The sequence below is a fragment of the Marmota monax genome, unplaced genomic scaffold (genome assembly GCF_021218885.2).
Source record: "Marmota monax isolate L192 unplaced genomic scaffold, Marmota_monax_Labrador192_F-V1.1 WCK01_AAM20220418_F8-fsc00001, whole genome shotgun sequence".
NCBI lineage: Eukaryota > Metazoa > Chordata > Mammalia > Rodentia > Sciuridae > Marmota > Marmota monax.
The window spans coordinates 20,293,322-20,316,419 of record NW_026693777.1 but is presented as its reverse complement, the minus strand read 5'-3'; the positions used below and the strand labels follow the sequence as shown (position 1 = coordinate 20,316,419).

The 23,098-nt window shown below is 41.8% G+C and overlaps 1 long non-coding RNA gene across 3 annotated transcripts in view; it reads right to left on the bottom strand.

Annotated features, from left to right (window-relative positions):
- LOC124104589 (uncharacterized) overlaps positions 1-23,098 on the bottom strand; it is a 294,556-nt gene that overhangs the window by 37,185 nt on the left and 234,273 nt on the right. Inside the window, exon 8 of one of the 3 annotated variants that reach the window (XR_009228357.1) lies at positions 13,637-15,343. The exons of the other annotated variants lie outside the window; for them this stretch is intronic. This is a non-coding gene — a long non-coding RNA (uncharacterized LOC124104589). Of the gene's footprint in view, positions 1-13,636; positions 15,344-23,098 lie in introns of those variants that run through there. 3 annotated transcript variants of the gene reach the window in all.

Below are 23,098 nucleotides of genomic sequence, written 5' to 3'. Positions count from 1 at the left end.
TATCACTAACCCCATCTTTAAAGATGCTTTTTGTTTATTAGGAATTAGTGCTGCACTGAGTCCAGGACAGACTTGAGGTGGAGTCTTAATTGTGGGATGACTGCATCCTCTCAAGCACATATACTTCTTTTGGCATCTGTTTTTCTCAAAAAGCAATTTTTGGATCGGTGAAGTTTCAAGCAAGTGGTAAGCAAGAACCCTCTTTATAATTTATGAAATCAATGACCGTGACCTAGAAGATTTTGAATGAGCAGGCGCTGTCAATAACCCAGCATCCCTCCCCTCATCCTCAGGTGTGTGAATATAACCTCTAGGATGTCTTCTAGCTTGAAAATTCAACAGATTGTTATTTTTGCAGATTATTTTCTGTCCTCAGTTACCAAGAGGTTTCTTCTCAATCATGAAAGAGATGAAAATGGATAATAAATCTGGTGGGACATTTGGATAATACAGTTAGAGAACCACATGAATCTGCTGTGATTCTTTTTGGCTGTGAAAACCTTTGAAAATTCTCCCTTATATTATGACTACATGGATCATTACTTGGCAAGGAAATTTCCCCTAATATTGATCTATGAACATAAAGAATTATGTGCCAGGATAAAAGGATATAAAAATAAAGCCTATTAACTTATTGACAATAAAAGTAGGGGCTGAATATTTATGAAAATACCATAGAAACTGAAGGAGCTGAGAAAAGATAAGCTTGATTGATTTGCCCTGAGTCAGTGGTTTTCAAACAAATGTTCCCCAGTTCTGCGTCTCCAAGATTTTCTTGAAATTGGTCAATGTTGGGAATTGATCACTGAATTCTCAGTTGATTGTCAGCTCACTGAGAGATGTGGGCTTAATTGCCATCTTCACCAGGGTATCCTGGCACTGTATCTTTGCTCTTATTAGTATTTCTTGGATGAATGAAATTCCAGAAAACTGAGATCCTGTCACCTCACCATGTTAACGGGGCAACACCTACACAGCAGACTAGCACTGGATCTCACCGAGTTCCCAAATGGGAAATTCCATTAAACCAGACTCCAAGAATGACAATCAATCAATTATTGACAAGTACTTTCCAAAACTGTCACAAAATTTGAGGTCAAATGAAATTGGGAAACAGCCTGTTTTTCAAACATCTAAGACTCAAAAAAATCAGATGTATTCAAAGAATACTCGCTGGAACTTAACAGGTTTTAAAGAAATGATTTTAAATGATAGTTTTATATATTTGTATAAATAGCAAAGTTTTTAAATATATTATACATCCTGTGTTAGTCAGCTTTTGGTCACTGTGACAAGATAACTGAAATAAACAACATAAAAGAGAAAAGATTTATTTTGGCTCGCAGTTTCAGAGGTCTGAGGCATCATGGAAAAGGGCACAGAGTGGAGCAAATCTGCCCACTGCATGGTAGCTGGGAAGGGAAGTCAGCAAGGTGGGGGAACTTGGGTCCCAGGGTCACGACCCCATGGCCTACTTCCTCCAATAAGACCACCTCCAAAATAAATAAATAAATAAATAAATAAATAAATAAATAAATAAAATGAAAAAAGACCACCTCCTAATGCTTCCACCACCTTCCAGTGGCATCACCAACTGGGGACCAGACCGTCAATGCATGAGCCTTTGGGACATTTAAGATCCAAACCAAAACACGATTTTATTACATGTAAAAGGACAAAATATACTTTTATTTTACATTATCTACCTCCTTCACCTCAGTTTGAATGCACATACTTTGCCATTCCAAAATATTCTTTTTTTTTTTTTTTTTTGCCTTGGGAAGTTCATCTTCTGACCCTTTAACAATCTCACTAACTGAAACTTGACTGAGAACTGGGGAAAATTCAATTACCTTAGCTACATTAAAACAGCACTCTGTGTACAGATAAAATCTAAATACTATTTTTCTCTTCCTCTGCCACATAGATGAGTGGATAGATAGACAGATATGAATATAGAGATATAGAGATGTATTTAAATTCCACATCCTTTGTAGAACACAACAAAACCCCCGAATTTTCCTTTGCTCCTGCTCAGCTGTTCACGCGGCGCATGGTCTGGTGCCATTCTCTACCTGTAACAGAGCGGCTCACTTTCATTAAATTGCCGGTCTCTGGCCTTCATTAGCCTGCTGCAGCCTCTCATTTGATTTGCATCGCAGGCTCCCCACACAGGTAGTGATTTTAATTTTGAAAAGCTCTGGAGGTTACAGCAAAGAAGTTGGTCCAGGAAGAAAGATATGGATAGAAATTAAATGAGTGGTGCAGACTCTCCTTCCCCCCTGCCCCACTGTTCACCCCCTAGACAGAAGATAGGCTATAGGCTGTTAGGGACCACAGAGCTTAAGGGCCCATATCTTGGTCTATGCTGTTTTTTCTTCAATAAATGGGCACCTATAGTTGCACCATACAAAGTCTGGCAAAGGAAAAACAAAACCCTAGGTTAAAACCACCAAAGTCTTTTAAAATGGACCAACTCCTTCATGCCCCATTTCCCCTTATTCATTACACAAGTGCCATAGGAACCTGCCGCATCCTCCCAGCCTCAGGGCCTTTGCATATTCTGTTCCTTGGGAAGAGCTCTCTTCTCTGAGCTCCTCCTTGATAAATTCCTACTTCTCTTCCAGGTCTCAATTTATATCTCATTTCTTAAGAAATACTTCCCTTGGACCTCCAGTCTAAATTAGACCCTCTTATTCTCTGTCAGTATCCTATTCTCCTTCATCACCCTTATCCCAAGTGTTGCTATATGTTTGTTTGTTATCTTTTGGTTCAATTTCTGTCTTTTCCAGGGGGACAAGATGGGGATATCTATTTTGGGTAACACTGTATCCCCCGTATTTTCACCATGCAGTGAGTTGGTACTTGATTTCTATTTGCTGAGCGAAATGATCCATTATTTGCCGCTGCTGATAAAAAGACAAGGCTGACATCTTTCCAGTGGGCTGGAATCGGAGCACACTGTCCATACCGCAACCTGGACTGAGCTTCTCACTGACCCCACTCAGGGCTCCCAAGGCTGTGAGAGATGCTGGGCGCACCCACAAACAAGGGCAGAACAAAGTGGGGGATGGGGGGTGAGAGGTGTGAGCTCACTGTTTTGGTTTCCTATTCTACAAAGTTAGCAGCTTAAACAACACAAATTTAGTATCTTATAGTTCTGGAGGTTAGAAGGCTGAAATGGGTGTCACCAGGCCAAAGTCAAGGTCTGGGCAGAGCTGTGTTCCTTTCTGAAAGCCTGGGGAGAAAACCTGTCTCCTCACCTTCTTCAGTGTCCAGAGGCTTCCTGCGCTCCTCAGCTCCTCTTCGAGTCCTCCCTTTTCAAAGCCAACAATATTCAATCTCTGACAGTTCCTCCATAGGCACGCGGTCCTTCTCCACGCATCTCTGCTCTCCTTTCCACTTTTAAAGACCTTTGTAGTTATCCTGGGCCCACCTAGGTAATCCAGCATCATCTCCCCATTTCAAGGTCCATAATTTAATCACACGTGTAAAGTAACATATTCACAGGTTTCAGGGATCAGGACTTGAACACCTTGCAGAGGGTGGGTGAAGACTATTCTCCATATCCTACTGGTGAATTATTCCCAGGACAAGAATCCAAAAAAACAGGTGAAGGGGCCTTTGTTTCACATCTGCCAGTTCCTCTGAGGAGTGAGGGGATTGAATAAGAAATAAGTAAGGATTAGCACATTGATTAATAAACAAAAGGAGCAGCAGAATCCTCACGCCAAAGAGTCCCATTCTTCAGTACGTCAGCCACAACAGTCAATAAAAGCCAGCTGTGAAAACATTCCAGGCCCTGAGAATACTATGTTAAATAACAGGCTGCTGTGATAAGAAATTTCTGATATTTGTTAATCAGAAATTGGGAGGTATTTGGAGGTAAATTTCAAAGCCATCGATCTGTGTCAGGAATGATTTCAACTACAAATAAAGAATAGCCACATTACGGGGGCTTATGCAATAAAGACACTTAATCATTTCATGTAACAAAAAGCCCGGAGGAAGGTGGTTCGAGCGTGGTGTATTATCAGGAGGAGCAAAGGCCTAGACTCTCTTGACCTTTCTGCAGTCTCTGTCAAGTGGGTCAGTGATGTCTCCCCTAATGGTGGTAAGTTGGCTGCCAGAATTCCAAGAATTGTGTCCTCAACAGAACATGTTCCCAATCACAAAAGAAGGGGATAAAGAGGAAGACACTTTCTCCTCCTGCTGCTCCCTCTTTTATCAGAGAAGAACTTGTGGAGTTCATCACAGATCTCATTGGCCAGGCAGGTCACATAACTACCCTGGAAAAGAGGAATGAGATTGCACGATGGGCTCAGTCTGACCAGGAGTCATCATTTGGGGATGGGCACATTGTCACATTGGTAGAACCGGGGTCCTGCTAAAAGAGAAGAGGTGAAATGGCTATGAGTATGCACCTGTGTCTATCAGATAAATATTATTCCTCATTTTTAAAAAATGTGCTAATGCATGTGTAGGTTAATCTTCATTTAAAATAAGGCAAACTTTATGTTCAATATGAGATGTTTTTCTCATTGCTGGACCACACCACTTTTGGCCTCTTTATACGTGGTTTGTAACTTAAGTTTATCTAATTTTATGTAGAAATGAAAGAAACAAAGTCATTAAACTCTATATTCATAGACATATTCCCATGTGGTACCCTTTATCCATTCATTACAAGTTATTTCCTGGGGCCTTCAATAACCCTGGCACAGAGACTAAGTACTAGGACTGAGAGACCATCATTCTCCTTGGGTAATGACTATATGGATAGTTGGGAGCTATGATGGGGGCAAGAGCAAGGAACAAGGACATGCTCCTCAGGATAGAAAGGTGGACTAGCTTTATCTTCTGGTCAGAGAGAGTTTTTGGAGGATGCGATATTTAAAGAGAGATCTGGAGAACAAATGGAGTTAACCAGGCTGAGGTCAGATAGTGAATTCAGACTCTATCTCAAGGACAATGGAGAGTGACATAATCAAGTTTGCATGGGAGAAATCAGGGCTACTGAAAGATTACTTTATTGGCCTGATTGCTCCCTGCACACATGCCCTATCTATGGCCTCATACTTAGCTGAGTGAGCTTTCCTACCTCTTGACTTTGGGCCAAGCCATATGGCTTGACTTTCATCATTGGCATGTAGGTGGAAGTGACTATGTGTCATTCTAAGTCTAGGCTTAAACCTTGGGTTTTCCCATCTTTTCTCTTGTACCTCTGCCTTTACCATGAGAAGAATATGGCTTGGGCAATCTACTAGGTCTGGGAGGAACATGGGAAATAAATGGAATGGAGCCATCCCAGCTGCTACAGCCTGAAGCATAGCCAGCCCAGCTGCTCGCACAAACTCATAAGGGAGAATAAATGTTTTTGTTTGCATGCCACTGAGATGTTAGGGTTTTGCAGTATGTAGCATTATTGTACTCATAGCTATAAGTGAGAGAGAGAGAGCCACGCTAGAAAGAGAGTGATGTATTAGGAGACTATTGTAGTTGACAGATTCAAAAGATACCTAGAAAATAGAACTGTCAGGACACAGGAGCTTATGGAGAATGTGAGTTAAGAATGTCTATTTGGGTACTTCCTTGGATAAATATTCACTGAGGTGGGGAACACCAGGGGAAGATGATGTGCTTAGGTATGTTGGGTCTGAAGGCTGTGAGATATCCAGGTGGAGATGTCCAGTAGACATGGGAGAGAGGTCACAGCTGGGTCATCAAGGAACATACCAGTGGACAATAAAGCAGTGGGTCTGGGTAGGTTCACCCGGGAAGAGAGCATGGAGCTAGAAAGTGTGCAGGGGAGAACTTGTGGAGGAGAGACCAGCTTTCAAGGACAAAGGAAGAACCAGCATGGAGAAAAGTCCAGGAAGAGCAGCATCCACCAGCAAAGAGAGCCCTCCATCAGAGGGCCTGGCCAATTCTGCAGGAAGCAGGTGAGGAAGGAGGCAGAGAATTTATAAGGAACCACAAAGAACTTGGCTACTGTACAAAGAAAGGAACAAAGACAGAAATCTTAACCCAAGAGAGTTGAGACAATGCAATCCCACAGTAGGTGAGTCGAAAGAAAAAAAAGGATAAAAGAAGAAGAAGAAAGAAAGAAAGAAAGGCCGCAGCCTAGCTACAAGATCCGATGCGGGGGTTTACTGCGGTATCTGGAAAGCAAGTAAAAGTGAGCTCCAAGGGCATTTTGAGTCACTGTCCTATCCTGACCCCTCTGGGAGAAGAGCTTCCCTTTCTTGCAGTAGGTCACCATGTCATCCCAGCCCCTTTTGAATCCATGAGAATCTGCATCTGTCAGGTGCCTGGGCTGGCCAGGGTCCCTCTGACTCATTTCCGACTGATCTGGGGTGAACTTTCTAATTGCCCTGGGGGCCTCTGTTTGATCCAGCCTGGCTTCCAGCGATGGGAGCCTGGTGGCTCCTGCTTTCAACAGCACAGCAGCTCTTTGACTTGAGTTCTGGAGTCTGAATTCTATAGACCAGCTGTGGCTGAAGTACCTGTCCCCCTTCTGTGTCTGGCAGGGAGTGGCCCTGGAGGAGAGGCAGGAACGTGAGCTGTTGGGGAGTGCAGGGCTTGCACTGGTATACACTGGCCCCTGAGCCCCGCCTGAGACTTGCCAGCTCCCAAACAACTACTTAGTTTGTTACCTCAGAGACTGCTTAGGTTGGGGAATGCCAGACACTTGAAGTTTGTTTTCCTCTTCAATTGGAACTGACATTTCCTCACGATTGGATTACTTTGAAATCAAGAAATTGCAACTCAGATAGTTCATAAATTTATTTCTGTTCCACCCTGTAGGATTTATTACAAAGACTGATCAGCCAAAGAATATGAGCTTTCTGCTCTTTATTTCCTTTTTTATTGCATTCACCTTTTAAGATAGGATGGTGTGGTTAGCAGGGTGGGGATCCCCACAGTAGGTGGGGATAGAGCTGAGCAGAGACCAGGGTCCTGGCTTTCTTGGACTCAATGCTTATTTCATCCACAACCCCCACACCATAGGAAGACTCTGGGGAAAGATATGAAGTGTCCTGGGGGAGAAAGGTACCAAAGCAACAGATAAAGAAATATCAGAGGCAAACCCAGGGCAATTAGAGAGGATCAGCCATTCTCTCTTGTTCCTGTCCCCTGCAGTTATCTTTAGGGACAGTTATTGAAAGGGTCCTTGATTAGAAGGAAGAGATTGTAAACTCAGAAGTTCAGGAGAGGCATTCTGGGACTTTTGAGGACCCAAAGTCAGTCCTTGTTTGTGTATGAGAGAGAGGGAGAAAGACAGACAGACAGACAGACTTAGTTGCTAGGCAGACTTTTATGTACCTCTGGCAGATTCTGGGTAAGGAACTGGGGCCCTAACAAGGAATTGTTTCTTTCTTCCAGAAGCTTTCGGTTTGGTGGGGTCATTGAGAGCCAGGGTAGGGCTTTGCGGAGGCCCCAGAGTCTGAGCTGGCTTCTGCTTGGAAGACCCCTGTGATGTGAGGCAATGACCTTCTAACTTGTTATATTCAGAAAAGGAGGGAGGCATTCAGGGCAGAAGTCCACACCAGGAATGACAGTTGTATGTACGACAGTTTCGCATGGTGGTTAGGAATCTCCTGAGTTGAGAGCTTGACTTTGTCATTAGCTAACTCTGTGACCTTTTTTGTTTCAGTTTCTTTATTGCAAAAGAGGACACGAATGGCTAATCTCATAGAGATGCTGAGAAACTGAATGAGAAACTCCGTGTCAACTCCATGGATGGCACGGGCACACCGAGAGTGCTCAGAAATGCCAGCTTTGGCAGCTGGGCAGGACTTGACTTTGTGTGTGGACTTCAGAGGAGATGAGGAAGGTGAAGAATACCCAGGGCCTGCATCTTTGTTCCTGGGGCCCTGTCCACATGGGACAGATAATCCACCCAAAAGTTAGCAAGCAACTTACTTTAATTGAGAAAAGGAAAGCAATTTTTTTTCTTCGTCCATCATCTGGCTGTTTAGGGTTTTAATATCAGGTGCAATTTCTAGTCACTTTCTTGTGAAACAAATGGCTAGCACCATCTACCTTTCAGAACTGAGAGAATGAAATCTTAAATGGGTTAAATAACTTATGCCCAATCCCACATTGAGTTCATTGAAGAGAAGGGGCCTGACCTCTGACCTTCTAAACTATAGGGCTAGGCCTCCTAATAAATCTCCTCCCTCCCTGTCACCCACTGTCTAGCAAGATCCTTCTCTCACTGTGGTTGAGCTGGTCATACAGGATGAAATGATTTTATTGGAACAAGCCATGCTCAGAAACAGAAATGTCACCTCAGATATCTTCTGGGATATTTATTTTAATATCAAGGTTAGTTCTATCTACAATGGGCAAATACTAAGCCATCGATTCTCTGAGGCTTCTCTGACAGCCAAGAATGGAAGCAGATCAAGAAGCTAGCTCTGAAGAGTCAGCAGAAGGGCATGGGGGGCATCTGGCACCCCTTTTAATGGTGAGTGGGAATGTGACTGTGTGTTGTCACTCTGCTCATCTCTTCATCCAGAGAAAAATCGTGGCTTACAGTTATAGAAAGTCAGTAGCTGGAATTATTAGTAACAGCAAATGAAGCTGTTTGCATAGCAAGACATTTGTGAGAATGTTTTATAATTGATAGTAATTTCTATTACTTAAATACTAATTAATTCATGTACTAAGAAATATATTGACTTTACTTATGGTATATGGCCGCACTTCTAGCTTAAAAATCATTCCTTATTGTGTTCCTTAGGCAATTAAAACACACCGTTTACTTGTTCTATTTGTGGCTAGGTGTTAAGACTTCAACCTCTGGGAAAGTGGTTTATATAAAAGGACCACATTCAAGCTCTGGTCCTTGCAGCCTGATGCTTTAGCATACCAATAGCATCCCCAGAACATCCCTTAGTAATTTTTCTAGATAGTCTCCCTATCATTGGGTTCATTGGCTCATCTATAAAGTCAGGAGCTTGTGAAAGCTATGCATGCAGCTGCCATTTTAAAACAATGACCAGGCAGAAAAGTTTCCTGGGTAAGTTCCTTCACCTCTCTAAGACTGTAGCCTCCTGTCTAGGCACGTATTAAGAAGGACAGAGAGAAAGGCCGCAGTTATCCTTAAGCATTCTCAGAGCTCTAAATTTGAATGAGTTAATGGAATAAGTGAATGTGTTTCCTTGCAGGTGCATTGAAGTCCTGATTGCTGAATACAGGGGGAAAAAAAAAAGATTAATGGGCCAGAGTCTCTGGAGGATTCATGGCCGACAGACATGAGCTGCTTGTTCCGGTTTAGTATCTCTGCATCTTCCTGAAGGCTGAGTTTTACTATTTGACTCCTTCCATCCCTTTTAACAACAGGCTGCACATAAAATAAAATCTATTGAATCTGAGATGAAGCCCTAGGCTGATGCTTTATGAGATATTCTGGAACATTTTTCCAAGTTTATTTACAAGAGGGGAGTCTTTATATTCCATTTATTGGACATATTAATTGTTTTTGTTTTTGTCACAGGAAGACAAGACAAGGTTAGGGCTAAAAGCCCCTTGTAGAAAAAAAAAATCAACTCCGGGATACAAATATATTGTATTGCTACTGCTGACTTAGGACTTTATAGGTCAGTTGATTTCAGCAACCTTGAGAGTTCAAGATTATAGATTTGCATTTCATGTAATTCCATTAGTTTTGTTCTATTTCATGCTATCAAGCTGAAATAAATAAGCAATGTGGTACAATTACAAAAATAGACATTAGAAAAACAGGTGACCTAGATATGACTTCAATATTCATAACTGATCTAAAGGATAAATTACAATTTTAATAAATGTAGTTGGAAAATTCAGTATTAGAGGGAAAAAATTAACTTACATATTCCTCCCACAGCATTTTACATAAATTTTCAAATGGATGAAATGGATAAGAGAGCTTAAAATATCACAAGAAATCAGAGAAGGACTTTTCTCTAACATCTTTATGATAAAGAACTTTTTAAACATAAAAACAATGGGGAAAGATCAAATAAATATGATTAATAAAAATTTAAAACATGAATATAAAAAAAATCAATGCTCATAATCTAAGACAAGCTGAAGAAAATGGTAATCAGGCAGGGGTTCTGGGACAATAGCAATGAGAGTGGCATAGTTTTAAAATCACCTGTGATTCCCATATCAAAACAGAGCAATTAGATAACAAAAAATTAAAAATGCATGGCCAATACTTAAAGCAAAGTTAAGTGATAAGGAATCCCCACAAACTCCAAAATACAAGCAGATGAAATCACCAATAGCTTTAAGATCTGCGAGGGATCAGCGCATGTACCAGAGGAAGCTGAAAAAGGGACGGGGAAGTTAAATGATTTGAGAATACAGTAACCCCAAACCTACAGCTCAGAAGCACAGCAGGGCTGCAGGTGAACCCAGGGGAGATTTGCATGACTGTGTTAGTCAGTTTTCTCCAGAGAAACAGAACTAACAGGATACATACAATCAGTCCTCCACATCTGCAGGTTCTTCACCCATGGATTCAACCAACCACAGCTTAAAAAAATATTTTTTTAAAAAAATGCATCTGTATTGAACATGTGCAGAGTTTTTTCTCGTCATTATGCCCTTAACAACATAGCGTAAAAACTATTTGTCTACCACGGCCATTGTATTACAGGTGTTATAAGTACTTTAGAGCTGATTTAAAGGGTGGGGAGGATGTGTGTAGGTTATATGCAGATATTGCGCCTTTTATATGAGAAATTTGAGTATCCACAGATTTTGGTATCCATGAGGGTGTCCTGAAACCAAACCCTCATGGATACGAAATGAAAATTGTACATTTGGATATATGAAGAGAATTATTATCAGCATTATCTTATATGATTACGGAGGTTAAGAAGTCCTGTGATATGCTATCTCTAAGCTGTAGATACAGGGAAGATGAAGGTGTAATTCTCTAAGGTCTAAGGGAGCTGCTGGTCGAAGTCCCCAAATCCAAAGGCTGGAGAACCAGAATCTATGGAATCCAAGGCAGCAGAAGATGTATGTTCCAGCTCAATAAGAGAGACAAAGAATTCACTCTGCCTCCACTTTTGTGTTCTCTCCGGGTAGGTTCTCAACAGATTGGATGCTGCCTGCGTGATGCCCACTCACCTTGGTAAGAGCAGATTTTCATACTCAGTCTTTTGATTCAAATGCTTTTACTTGCATTCTGGATATTTCAGTAAACCACAGCTTCTCAACTTGTGGCCAGGGCCTGCCTGCCTGCCTTATTTCCTTCTTTTCTTTCCTGATTTCTCTTCTGTACTTGCAGCCTCACCTAATAGCAAAAAACTCTGGAAATTGTAGTGATGTTTGAAATCATCCCTCAAACCATGCCACTTTGCAGGATTTGGAGATTTCTGTAAAAGGTCTTTGTATATAGATGTGCTTTCTCTTTGATTTTGAAAACAATTTTTCCTGATGTTTATGTATTCTTACATGGCTTGATTGGCTTCGTGCAGTTTTCTGCCCACACCTAATATTTCTCCTGTATAAAATCACCCATAGCCAAACACAAAACTTGTGTTATGCTCTACTTGTTCCCTAATATATCAACTGTTTTTGAACAGTTAGGATTTAAAAATAAGTGTTATAACAGAACTGAATGGGTATAGATCTCCTGTTCAGTCCAACTTAAGGGCCGTGAAAAGCAATAAAAACTCAGAGTAGAAACAAGCATCCTGAGTAGTTAGTCATTCCCCACCCACTCTAGTGTTGGGGATCAAACCCAAGGCCTCACACATGCTAGGCAAACATTTTACCACTGAGCTATATCCTCAGCCCCTAGACTAAGATTTCAAAATACTAAGTTTTACTAAAAGGAATCAGGGCTTCCAGGGGAAATGTCTGATGTGAGGTCTGGGGTAGGAAATGAACCTAGAATATCTTGACATTCCACATGACAGCAGAGCTATTAGAGGCTACTGGAGTCATATCACAAGGACTCCAGAGCTAATTGAAGAAGCTCCCAATGCCCCAAATCGAACGTTTGTATTTCAAAAAACATCAAAACTGTATAAATGTATTTAAATTCATCAGTTATGTTTAAATCCATGGATTCCTAGCAATATTTGAAAAAAAAAAACTAGCCACTTTGGATGGATGAAAGAGGTATATTCATTATTTTAAAAACTGATAAATAAAGAATTAAGTGTTTATTCTGCCTTTGCTTTATGATCTGTACCACTGGGTAACCAAATCATAGATGAGTGAAAACATCTCTTTATGGAAGTCTTCCAACTAATAAAAAGAAATGGTAGAATTAGAACATTACCATTTTGCAACCTCCAGTGACTTAATAGATCTAGGCACTGAGCATCAACAGCTGCTAACATCACAAGGAGAGAGACATGCACACATTATTTGCCTCCTGATGAAAAACACAACACCATCTATAATCTTGCCAAAGGGATCAAATTTAAGTCTAATCAAGCCTGTGGATCTAGCTACCAATTTGCAGGAAATACAGAGCTCAAAGGAATATATCGAACTGTTCCTTAAATATGCAATCAGACAAATCCAGACTGTGGGAAACTGTACAGATTAAAAGGCTCAGATTCCTAAACAGAAAATTTAAGAGAGTAAGAGGGAGTCTAGGTGGAACTTGTGGGTTTAAAAAAAAAAAAAAACTTAAAGACACAGCAAATTTTAAAAAATTGGCAACGCTAAATTATGGTGTCTTACGGATGCATATATTTTGGTAAAGCTGTTAAGAAACACAAGGAAGTGGTTGCTATAGGAATCAGAATACTCAGTAATTCAGTTAAACTAGAGAAAAATAACAGAAACTGCATTTCCTACGCAACTGTGTATGAGGATTTAGAGCCATGCCCACTACATAGGCCTTTGTAGGAGTGCTTTTTAAATTTTGCTTTATTTTAGGATTATTCGTAGGTGAGCCTCACTAGCCAGATTTGTACCACTGTGGGAGCAGCTATTGGGCCTCACACCCCAGGAAATTTCACCTGAATCGAATAGTTTGCTCTAACCATTTAGCTGAGAAGAACCCTTCACCATCCTCCTGTGGGCTGAGGCTGTTTCCTGGGATGAACAGAACAGCCATTTTCTTCCTTAATCTCCTCTCTCAGGTCCTGGGGACATTTGGTGTTTGCTTTTTTCCCCTCCATTCAGGAAAACAAAAAAACAAAAACAAATGCCAGGCCGCCAGAGTTGTTTTCCTGACTCTCTCTCTCTTCAGGAGCCCAGGAGTACTATTTGGCTGTTTAACGATAAGCCAATTAGATAAAGATTGTTAATCAGAGTAATGAAGGGACCAGAGGAAAGGGAAGGAGGGCAGGAACGTGGCAGAAGCAGTAAAGGAAGACGAGAGGACCCCCTCTCCCTCTCTGCTCTGATGTTTTATTCAGGCTATTTGCAAATGAGCCAGTGGAAACGGCATTAACAATAAATGAGATGCATCAGGCAGGAGAGAGGATGGGGAGGGAGGCTGGAGTCTGTTCTTACCAGCCAGGCTCACAGGCTCCTTTTCTGGTCAGCCAAGGTGAGCTCTTCTCTGGTGGGCTCACCTGCTCGCCCACCTGTACTGGGGCCTTCTGAAGATGCTTACATACCATTAAGCAAATGACATTAAGAAGCTCAGAGGTTTTTCTAACAGACGAGCTGAGCCACAAGATAAATCAACACAAAACCCCAGGGTGGGACACTCACTTTCAGCTTCATCACTGAGCTGCCACAGCTTCATTAAAAAAACAAATACCTGATTTGTACTGTACTATCGACCATGCACTTTTGCATACAATGTCAAACATTTTTTTCAATAATCCTAAAGTAGTAGTAATGACTGATTTTTATCAGTTAACTGAATAAGGTTATGCAGGGCCAGCAAGTCCTCACATTTGAGGATTCAGGTGTTTCCATAATTTTTTCCTTTTGGACAATTTCCATGAGCAAAAGTATTCCCCACCTACCAATTTACCCACACTTGTATAGTTCCTTCTTTACACTCACTGGATGCACACAGAGTGTCACCATCCCCGAGGACTGAGCCAGGTGGAGATTGAAAATTCCAGTGGCCAAAAATCCTATTTTATTTTATAGGCTATCAACCTGGCAATTTTCCTCTCATATGAATTTGGATTCTACTATAATTAGTAATTCTTAAAACATGACAAGAGTTGTCATTCCTTAAGTACTAAGTGCTGAGTACCATGGTAAACTGCTCACCCATGCTGCTTCCTTTAAAGCTTTCCCCTCTCAACTCCAGAGCTCCTGCACTTAACGCATGCAACACACAGTTCTTTCATAAGAAAGAGAAAATAAAGGAGAAAGCTTTGCTTTTCCCCAGTGAATTCCCCACCCTTTCATGGTCTCAGTGAAATCTGATATCTAGAGAGATACTTTCCATTTTTCTAACCTGATCATATGATTCTGCCTGCATAGCTACTGTATTTCTTCTTCATACCTATCAGCATCCAGGCTAAGGGTCTTTCCAGAAAAGGGGGACAAAGGAAGGCCTAGTTCCCTTCTCCCGCCTGAAGCTTAGACAAAAGCCTCTTCTAGCATATAGACACTGGATTTGTTGGCCGGCCAATTAGACCTGGGAAAGCTTAGATTGGAATATTTCCTGGTGCTTACCTCTTTTGGAAGTCTTCCAAAATATCACTGATATCTCAGCAAGGCATTAATAAAGGAAGAGACACCTGTCCCAGAGGCAGGGCTCTGGAAGGCAAGTAGCTGGCTTACCTGGTCTTGAGTCTCAGCATGGGTTCCTCACTGTAGCAGCAGCAGCCCCCGCCCCCACCTGGGAGCTTATAATACTGTGGAGACTGAAGCTCTGCTCCAACATACTCCATCAGAATGTGTGCTCTAACAGGATCTCTGGGGGAGCCGAATATACATTAAAGTTTGAGAGGCATTGGCTAGAATGCTTGGGGAAGGAGCATAAGGTACTTCTGCAGTTCTCAAAGTGCAGTTCACAGCATCACCTGGGAATTTGCTAGAAATGCAAGTTCTTGAGCCCTACCCCAGAGCAACTGAATCAGAAACTCCAGGGAGTGGGGTCTACCTGTCCAAGTGATTTAGATCACTTTGAGAAACCCTGGTGTAGGCAATCACCTCTCCAAGCTCTGGCTCCCCTACTCCTACAAATTACTGAGGCTACAACTTTGGTGGACACTTGGGAAATGGAAGGAAGGCCTTGTGTGCTTGGTTTTCTCCTTTCTATTTGATTACTCTGAAAATGGTTCTTAAAACTCAAACCTCTGGCTGGGCACAGTGGTTCATGTCTATAATCCCAGCAACTTGGGAGACTGAGACAGGAGGATCATGAGTTGGAAGCCATCTTGAACCACTTAGTGAGGTCCTAGAAAAATAAAAAGGACAGGGGATGTAGCTCAGTGGTACTGGATTAAATCCCCAGTACAAAAAAAAGAAAAAAGAAATTCAAACCTCTGGACAAAATCTTTCTTGCTTCTAATTCAATGCTTTTTTTTTGCATTGCCAATAATTAGTGGGAGGAGAGAAGGCCCAGGAGGCCAGCTGGCTTTTAAGTGCTGTATTGTATCTGGTCAGAAGCATGCCTGGGAATGAAAGGCCTGGTTTCCCTTTTTATTATCCCAAGACTCAACAAGGGCATGGAGCTGTGAGGAAGAGAGGCTCTACCGGTCACCAGTGGAGCTAGACTGGGGAGAGGTCTACACAGAGAATGTAGATATGCCCCCAAATAGAATCACTGGCCGTCAGAAAACGCCCAGTCCGCACCCTGCTCAGATCAGTACCACGCCCACTTCTTTCCAGACTGAGGCCCTGCATTCCTTCCCTCTGTGGCAGTGCCATTGATACTACACTGGAAAGAAAGAGCACAACGGTGTCCGTCCACCCATTCGTTCATTCATTCATTCAACAAGTCTGTCGGGTGCAATGCCAGTTACACAAAACAGACGCTACTCCCAACCTCCCAGAGTGTGCATTCTAGTAAAAGAGATGTGTTTCAAGCTCTCAATGAAGTGCACAATGGCTACCTGTGACCAATTCACAGATGGGTAATGAGGAAGCCGGTCTAGTCTTAGGTCAGGGAAGGGTCCCCCAAGGAAGAGGATTGTGGAGCTGGGGTTCTGAAGGATGCACAGGATGCACTAGGCAAAGGCAGAGACAGGTAGATTGGAGAACATCACGGGCAAAGGGAAAAGATGGTGGAGACAGAGCAGGATGAGATTAAGCACCAGAAAGAAGAACTGAGGGAGACCCAGGCCGCAGCAGAGGGAGGCCTCAAATGTTTTATAAAGCTTTGGGTTTTTGTCCTCAAAATCAGTTCCTTTCAAAGGGTTTTAAGCAGAAGAGTATCAAAAACAGGCTTGCATCTTGTGAAGCTCAGCCTGGCTGTGCTGTGGAGAGGGAGATGTACATGGCAGGAGCTCTGGCTATAATGTGCTCCAGGGGACTCTAACCCAGTGGCAGAAATTGAAAAATGAAGTCAGAGTAAGAGAGCAAAATCACAGACCTTGGTTATGGCTTGGACTTGGGTAAGGGGAGAGGAGGATAAAAGGGGAGATCCAGGGCATCTGTTAGGTCACTAGATAATGTCTCTAGACAAGGGCTAAAAGTGGGGACAGCACTGGATAAGGAAGGAGGCAGAATCCATTAGCTACAAATACAGAAGAGGTGCACCCAGAAAAGACCTGTGGTGACAACTAGGACAGTCTGTGGGGAATAAGCCTCTTTCAGTATTTAATTAAAATAGGTGTCCAAACAGTTCTCAGTTATCAGTGCATTGATTAGTGTCCCGTTTCCCCTATTGCAATCTCTGGGCTTTGCTCCTTTGCGCCTTCAGCAGGTGGAAGGAGTGGGAGGGGGCTGGAGAGACCGGCGCACTGAGTCATGTACATCTGGTGGAGAGAGGAAAACTAAATGGCCTCAACTACTTAGAGTGCCAGTTTATTGCGAATATTTAGCTTACCGAGCAGCAATCCTCTCCCCAAAGGGGAGGACTGCATATAAATGTAATTTACATCTCTGGCAACTTTCTCCAACTATCCCCTTAATGAATTAGTCAAATCATCATGGCATCCAAATTGGTTCCTGTGATTCTTTCATTTTCCAGGTTGTTTGCCTTGAAAGTTTATAGCTGAACTGGAGAGAATTTATAATAATAGGACATTTTTTTTTTGGTGAGCCTCAGGGGAAGGGGTCTTTGAGAAACCAACACTTGAGAATCACAGAAAATGAACCCAGCTGGTGGGGGATTTTGTTGTTGTTGTTTTGCTGTTTTTGTTGATGTTTTTTGCAGTGCTGAGAATGGAACCCAGGTCATCAGGCATGCTGAGCAAATGCTGTATCACTGAGCTACATCCCCAGTCTCTCTGGTAAAGTTTTTAAGGGAGGTTTACCATGTCATTAATCTTTTTCTTGGAAAGTTGTGAGGGCAATAGCCACCACTGGGTTTGAAAATTATTTTTGTGGAAAATGGAATCAAAAACGACACTAAAATTTTCATTGTATACTTATCTGTTTCAGGATGAAGAATTAAGATAGATTTAGGTTTCTGTATTCGTCAAAGATCAAGGCAGAGATCGAGGAGTACACTCGAAAGAGACAATTGAAGATAAATGAATGGAGGGGCTGTTTCTAAGGGTGTGATCCAAGTTAAAGGAAGGCAAAAAGGGGTAGTGAAGCACCAGCCTGTTGGGAAACCAGGAACAGTCCCAGGAACAGAAGGGGAAAAGGAGATTACTCCTCTAGCAGAGGACTCCTCTGAATCCTCAGTGGAATGAGGACACTCTAGTCCAGTGGGGAGGGAAAGGGGCGGTAAGTACCCACACCCCTCCTCTCAGAGATGCCTCTCATTGGCCCATTCGAACCAGAAACCAATAAGCAAAGAGTCCCCTGACTAATGGAGCCCCTGACTCACAGAGCCCCCTGACACAGTCTACACAGGTAGCCTCAGGGTCACAGAGCAAGGGCAGAGAGAGGCACAAAGTGGCTGTGTAGGGCAAGCAGAGAAAACCTCACCCAGGAGCCCAGAGACTGGTTCAGATTTGCACATTTATGTGGATCGATATATTTATGTAGTTCTATGCATATTTTCATGATACTGTTAATCCCACATGGATATTATTAAACAAACTAACAACAGAAAACAGATCTGCTAGCCCAGGACATGTCTGGGGTGAGGTGGGCCGGGCACTATACTCAACAGCACTATCTGCTAATTCCTCAGTTTTCCCTGAAAGTCCACTGTGCCTCTAGCCACTGAATTTTTCTCTCCCGCCCCTGGCCCCCACCAAAAGGAGACAGGGCTTGAATTATTGATGAAATCAGAAATAGAAGTATGGGGATTACATATTTCCACTCCTGCCTGTTGTTTGTCCAATAAATAGCATTTCCTCTGCAAAACTGGAGCTTTCATCTCAGGGGTGTCTACCAGACTTAAGCAGACATGCAAGCTTCCCTGGGAGAAAACCCCCTGTGACTCTACTCGCTTTGATCTGCTATCTTCCCAGATGCAGTCATAACAGACGAGTCTGGAGTCTACCAGGATACTTTCCCCTTGGCCCGGTTTTATTTCTCGCTGTGGAGTGTACTTGCTCGTGGTCTTTCCCCTGGCTTGGATACATGCTCCTCTTGCTGGAACTTGCTAATTTCTGAGCAGTTCTAACGTTCCCTTTGGTGAGGCAGGGAACAGCTCTGGGCCCCAATAGAGGCAGACCTGCTCAGACACTGCCCTCTGCTGGAAGCTGTTGGCACTGCTCAATCCTCCTTGAGGGCTGGGGCCAGGAATTATGCCTGGATACACCTGCAACTCTGCAGGATACATATGTAACATGGGTACAGGTTTCCTTACCCAGAACACCTCTCTTGTTAACAAACCAGATGTAAAAGCTAAAAAGTTGAATATGATATAGAAAGATGTTTTTCATGCCTTGCTATAGAAAAGCATTTCTAAACAAGGCACAAAAAATATATTAAAGACTGATAAATTTATCTACTTCAGAAATGACAACTTATGTATGATTTAAAACAACATAAAAAAGGCAATAGACAAAAGAGGAATATTTGTAACAAAGGATCAGTATCTAGAATATATAAAGAACCTCCACGGGTCAAAAAGAAAATGAAATCGATTCAAAAGAAAAATATTCTAAGGATATAAAATGGCAATTCATAAAGAAGGAAGTATAAATGATCCATAAATATACAACAAAAAATGCTCAGTCTTACTAGTAACCAGAAAAATGGAAATTCAAATGCTAGAGAGAAATCTTTTTTTTTTCTTTTCACCTACTGAATTGGAAAAGAAATAAAAGGGCTATAGGAGAAAAGATATTTTCACACACTGGTAGGATTTTAAACTAGTACACTCACTTTGTATAGTAATTTAGAAGTATGTATTAAAATGTAAAATGTTTATGCTATACGATCCACTGATTTTATTCTCCATATCTTCCCCAGACAAACATTTATCTGTGTGCTCAGAAGGCAGGTCCAAGCATGGTTTTAACAGGTTTGTTTGCAAAATAACAAGTTTTTTTTTTTAAGTTTAGAAATAATTTAAATGGGGTTGGATAATTAAACTGTAGTTTATCCATGCCAAAAACATATGTACACAGCAGGGTTTTTTCATTTGTTTGTGCCTTGTGGTGCTGTAGATCAAACCCAGGACCTCGCACCTGCTAGGCAGGAGCTCTACCATTGAGCCACAACCTCAGTTCCATTTATAGTATTTTTTAAAACATAATATGTGTCCTGACATAGAAATATCTCCAAGACATATTGTTGAGAGAACAAAAATCAAGATGCAGAATAATAACCTGCATATTAAAAGCCCATGCATACAGTGTAATATTATATTTTTTTCTATGGGTATGGATGTGTCTGTAACGCAGGGTAAAATGTACAGGGCACATCAAACCAATAATAAAGAGCTACCTCTGGAGTAGAGATAAAAACAAGATTATGCTTAAAGAGGATTTCAGCTTTATCTGTGATGTTTAATTTTTTATAAAGAGAATATATTCATGTATTATATGTATAATTAAAATGAATAAAAGCTACTCATATTAAAAAGAAGAAAACTTTTTCTCATCCTTATTAAAGCACCTGAATGGCCAGGGAATTATTGAACTAAAGCAAAAGGGTGCCACAGGTGATATGCCAGGGGACCTGATAAGTAGAGGGCACTGTTGTTGTCATGGAGATGGCTGCCTTCAACACAAACCATCCTGTGCATCTATCTACATATGTCAGATTTCTGACTGTCCCCCAGTCAGTGTTATGCTTGTAAAGGTTGGTTCACAAACTCGGTAATAATAGTACTTGTGGAGGGCAGCCAATGTTAAAATGTGATATCTCCTTTACAAGTCCCCTCTCCTCCTCCCTCCCCCTCCTTACTTTCTCCAGATGAGGCCACTTCGATTTAGAGGTATTAGATAGCCTGTCCAAAGTCAGTTAACTGATATGTGGTAGGGCTTTTCCTAACCTCAGAGACCATACTTTAAATCATTTAAACTATATTACAAAGTCCTTAACGTCTTTGTAGTCTTTTTAACTTCGAAATGGCCACTTCCTGTCAGAAGCTCTCCTAGGTTTTCTTGCCATGTTTGCCGTGGCTGTTTGTCATATCCCTGTGAATCAGAACAGCACCTGGTTCATGCTGGGAGAATAATCAACCACAGTACGAGATGTTATTCAAGCCTCAGTACAAATAAGGAGCTCAAAGGGGGGAATGCACTAGGAGAAAGATGCAGTAGAGTAACAAGTAAGAGTTCAGGAATAATCTTCAACCAAAAGGCTACTTCAAATATTTTAAAAATAAATTTTAGAAACAAAACTAATCAATAATAGCAAGGATTCAAATCTGATAATAATGTAATCTTTGCACGATTCTCTAATAGGATGCAATTTGCTTCATCTTCCAAATTCTGGAAATTTCTTATAGCAACATGAAATGCATTCCAATGATGCAACCCTGCTCTAACTACAATTCTTATCAGACAAAAAAAAAAAAAACATAAACAAAACAAAACAAAAATCTCACAACTGGGTGACATCAGAAACATCAGAAATTACTGAGAAGTATCTTTAGCAGAGGACCCCAGCAGGGCTCTGGGTCCCCTTTGGAGGAGAGGCAAGTCTCCTCTTGCTTTGGGGAAGTGGGATTTCAAGGGACATTTCTGGAATAACTCATGGGTAGACAGAGCAGCAGTTTTACAACTTAGAACTATGATTTCCCACCTACCCTCCACTCTCCAATTTAAAAAAATGAATTAATCTCTATTTGGTTTTTTACTTAAGAACAGGTGAGTCTATGAATAATACATTGCCTGACAGGTAACACAGGGATCTGAAGGCCCAGAAGTCTGCAAGCAAATGAAACTCAGAGTATGAAGATACACTGTGGATTTTAAGTAGCATCATGTAGGCAAAGAGAAACCTGGGAGAGCACAAAACACTCTGCAAATAATAAGCACATCTAAGCCCCTGGCTATGTACACAGACATATCTCATCTCAGATGATGTTAATTGAAAGTCACTAGGTTCCCATATGAGGAGGGGAGAGATAAATCAAGAAATGCAATCTAAAATAGGATTAAAATGTTCAGATTCTAATGAACAGTGTTTCAGGGCAGAGAAAAGGGACATTTAAAGCTTCCTTCCTGGGATGGAACTCCAGCATCCTTACCAGGCTCTGGCACTAGAGCAACCAAGGCCACGGCAGCAGATATGGGGTGGCTGCAGAACTCCTGAAGTATCCTAGGATTTCATTTCCTGGCCTCCCAACAACTTAACTGACTGGGTCTGCCCACTGAGGCCTAGAAGATCTTTTTTCTTCCATTTGTTAAGCATAAGATAATACAATAGCATCATGTGGATTTTAGAGATTAAATATCAGCAAAAGCCTTGCAAGGTAGGATAGCTAACTGGCAGGGTTTCAGCCAGAAATCTTTGGGGGAAATGGGAAGGAGATGTTGAAAACCATGCCTCTGCCCATCCTCAAGAGCACGGGGAAGGAGCTCCTATTCCTTCCAAGACCTGTGGTGTTCCCAGATAAAAAGGAAGCTCTGTGGGTCACTGACATCTATCCAGTAAGGAACACTGCTGTCCCAAGAAGGCCCCGAGATCTCAATAGCTTTACCACATACACATGTACACACACACACACACACACACACACACAAGCATGTCTCTTATCAACTCTGTTGAGCAAAGAGTTTTTACAAAATAAAGGATTTGAACTTTTATCCTGTAAGGTTCCTTTAGTTAATTATCTAGAGACAGGACAAAGTTTAGTCCCTTTAAACTTGTCCCATTTGGGAAATATGCACCAACAGAATATTACTCTGCTCCTCCCACTCAAGTGAAATGGCCCTCATTTAGGAGCAGAAGCTATTTGGAGTTGTGGCAGGAGGGAAATTAATATGTGAACTGAAAACAGACAGACCCTTTAAAAGTCTGCCCACACTGCAGAATTGGAAATAGATGAATTTCTTTCCCATTACAGCAACAATACCACAGGCAGGATTTGTTTGCAAGATAATAAATTGGCAGACAAGCTGGGACTAGAAGATGGCTCTGCCTCACAGCAGCCTGAGCAGAGTTGAAGAGGAAGAGAAATCCACCATAGCGGTAGGCCCTGCGGGAAGCCAGAACCAGGGGATTTCTGTGCTATCTCTACTCCAATAGCTCTCTCCTCCAGACTGGCCTCAAGTCACTAGCTAGAGAGGGTTGGGTTGGGTCACTAGGAGCTTGTCCCTTTATTTTGGCCTTCCTGGGACCATTCCTCGTGACAGAAGAGGCACAGGAGAGACAAAGAGCACAGGCAGCCATTGGCAACCCAACTTTGAGTTCTGACTCTACTCCTTACAAACTCTGTGACCTTAGGCAGGTTGAGAAACATTGCAAGCTCAAAAGCCCTCACCCATAAAATGGGCCTAATATTGTTATCTACCTTGTAGGCTTATCGTAGAATTAAATGAGAAAATTCATGAAAACTGCTTAGCATATTGCTAGTGTATAGTTAAAGTGCCTTATAAATGTTAGCTAGTATTATTATAGTCAAGATCCCCCAACAAAAAATCTTGCTCAAACATGAATATCTATCCTAAAAGAAATGGACACAGAC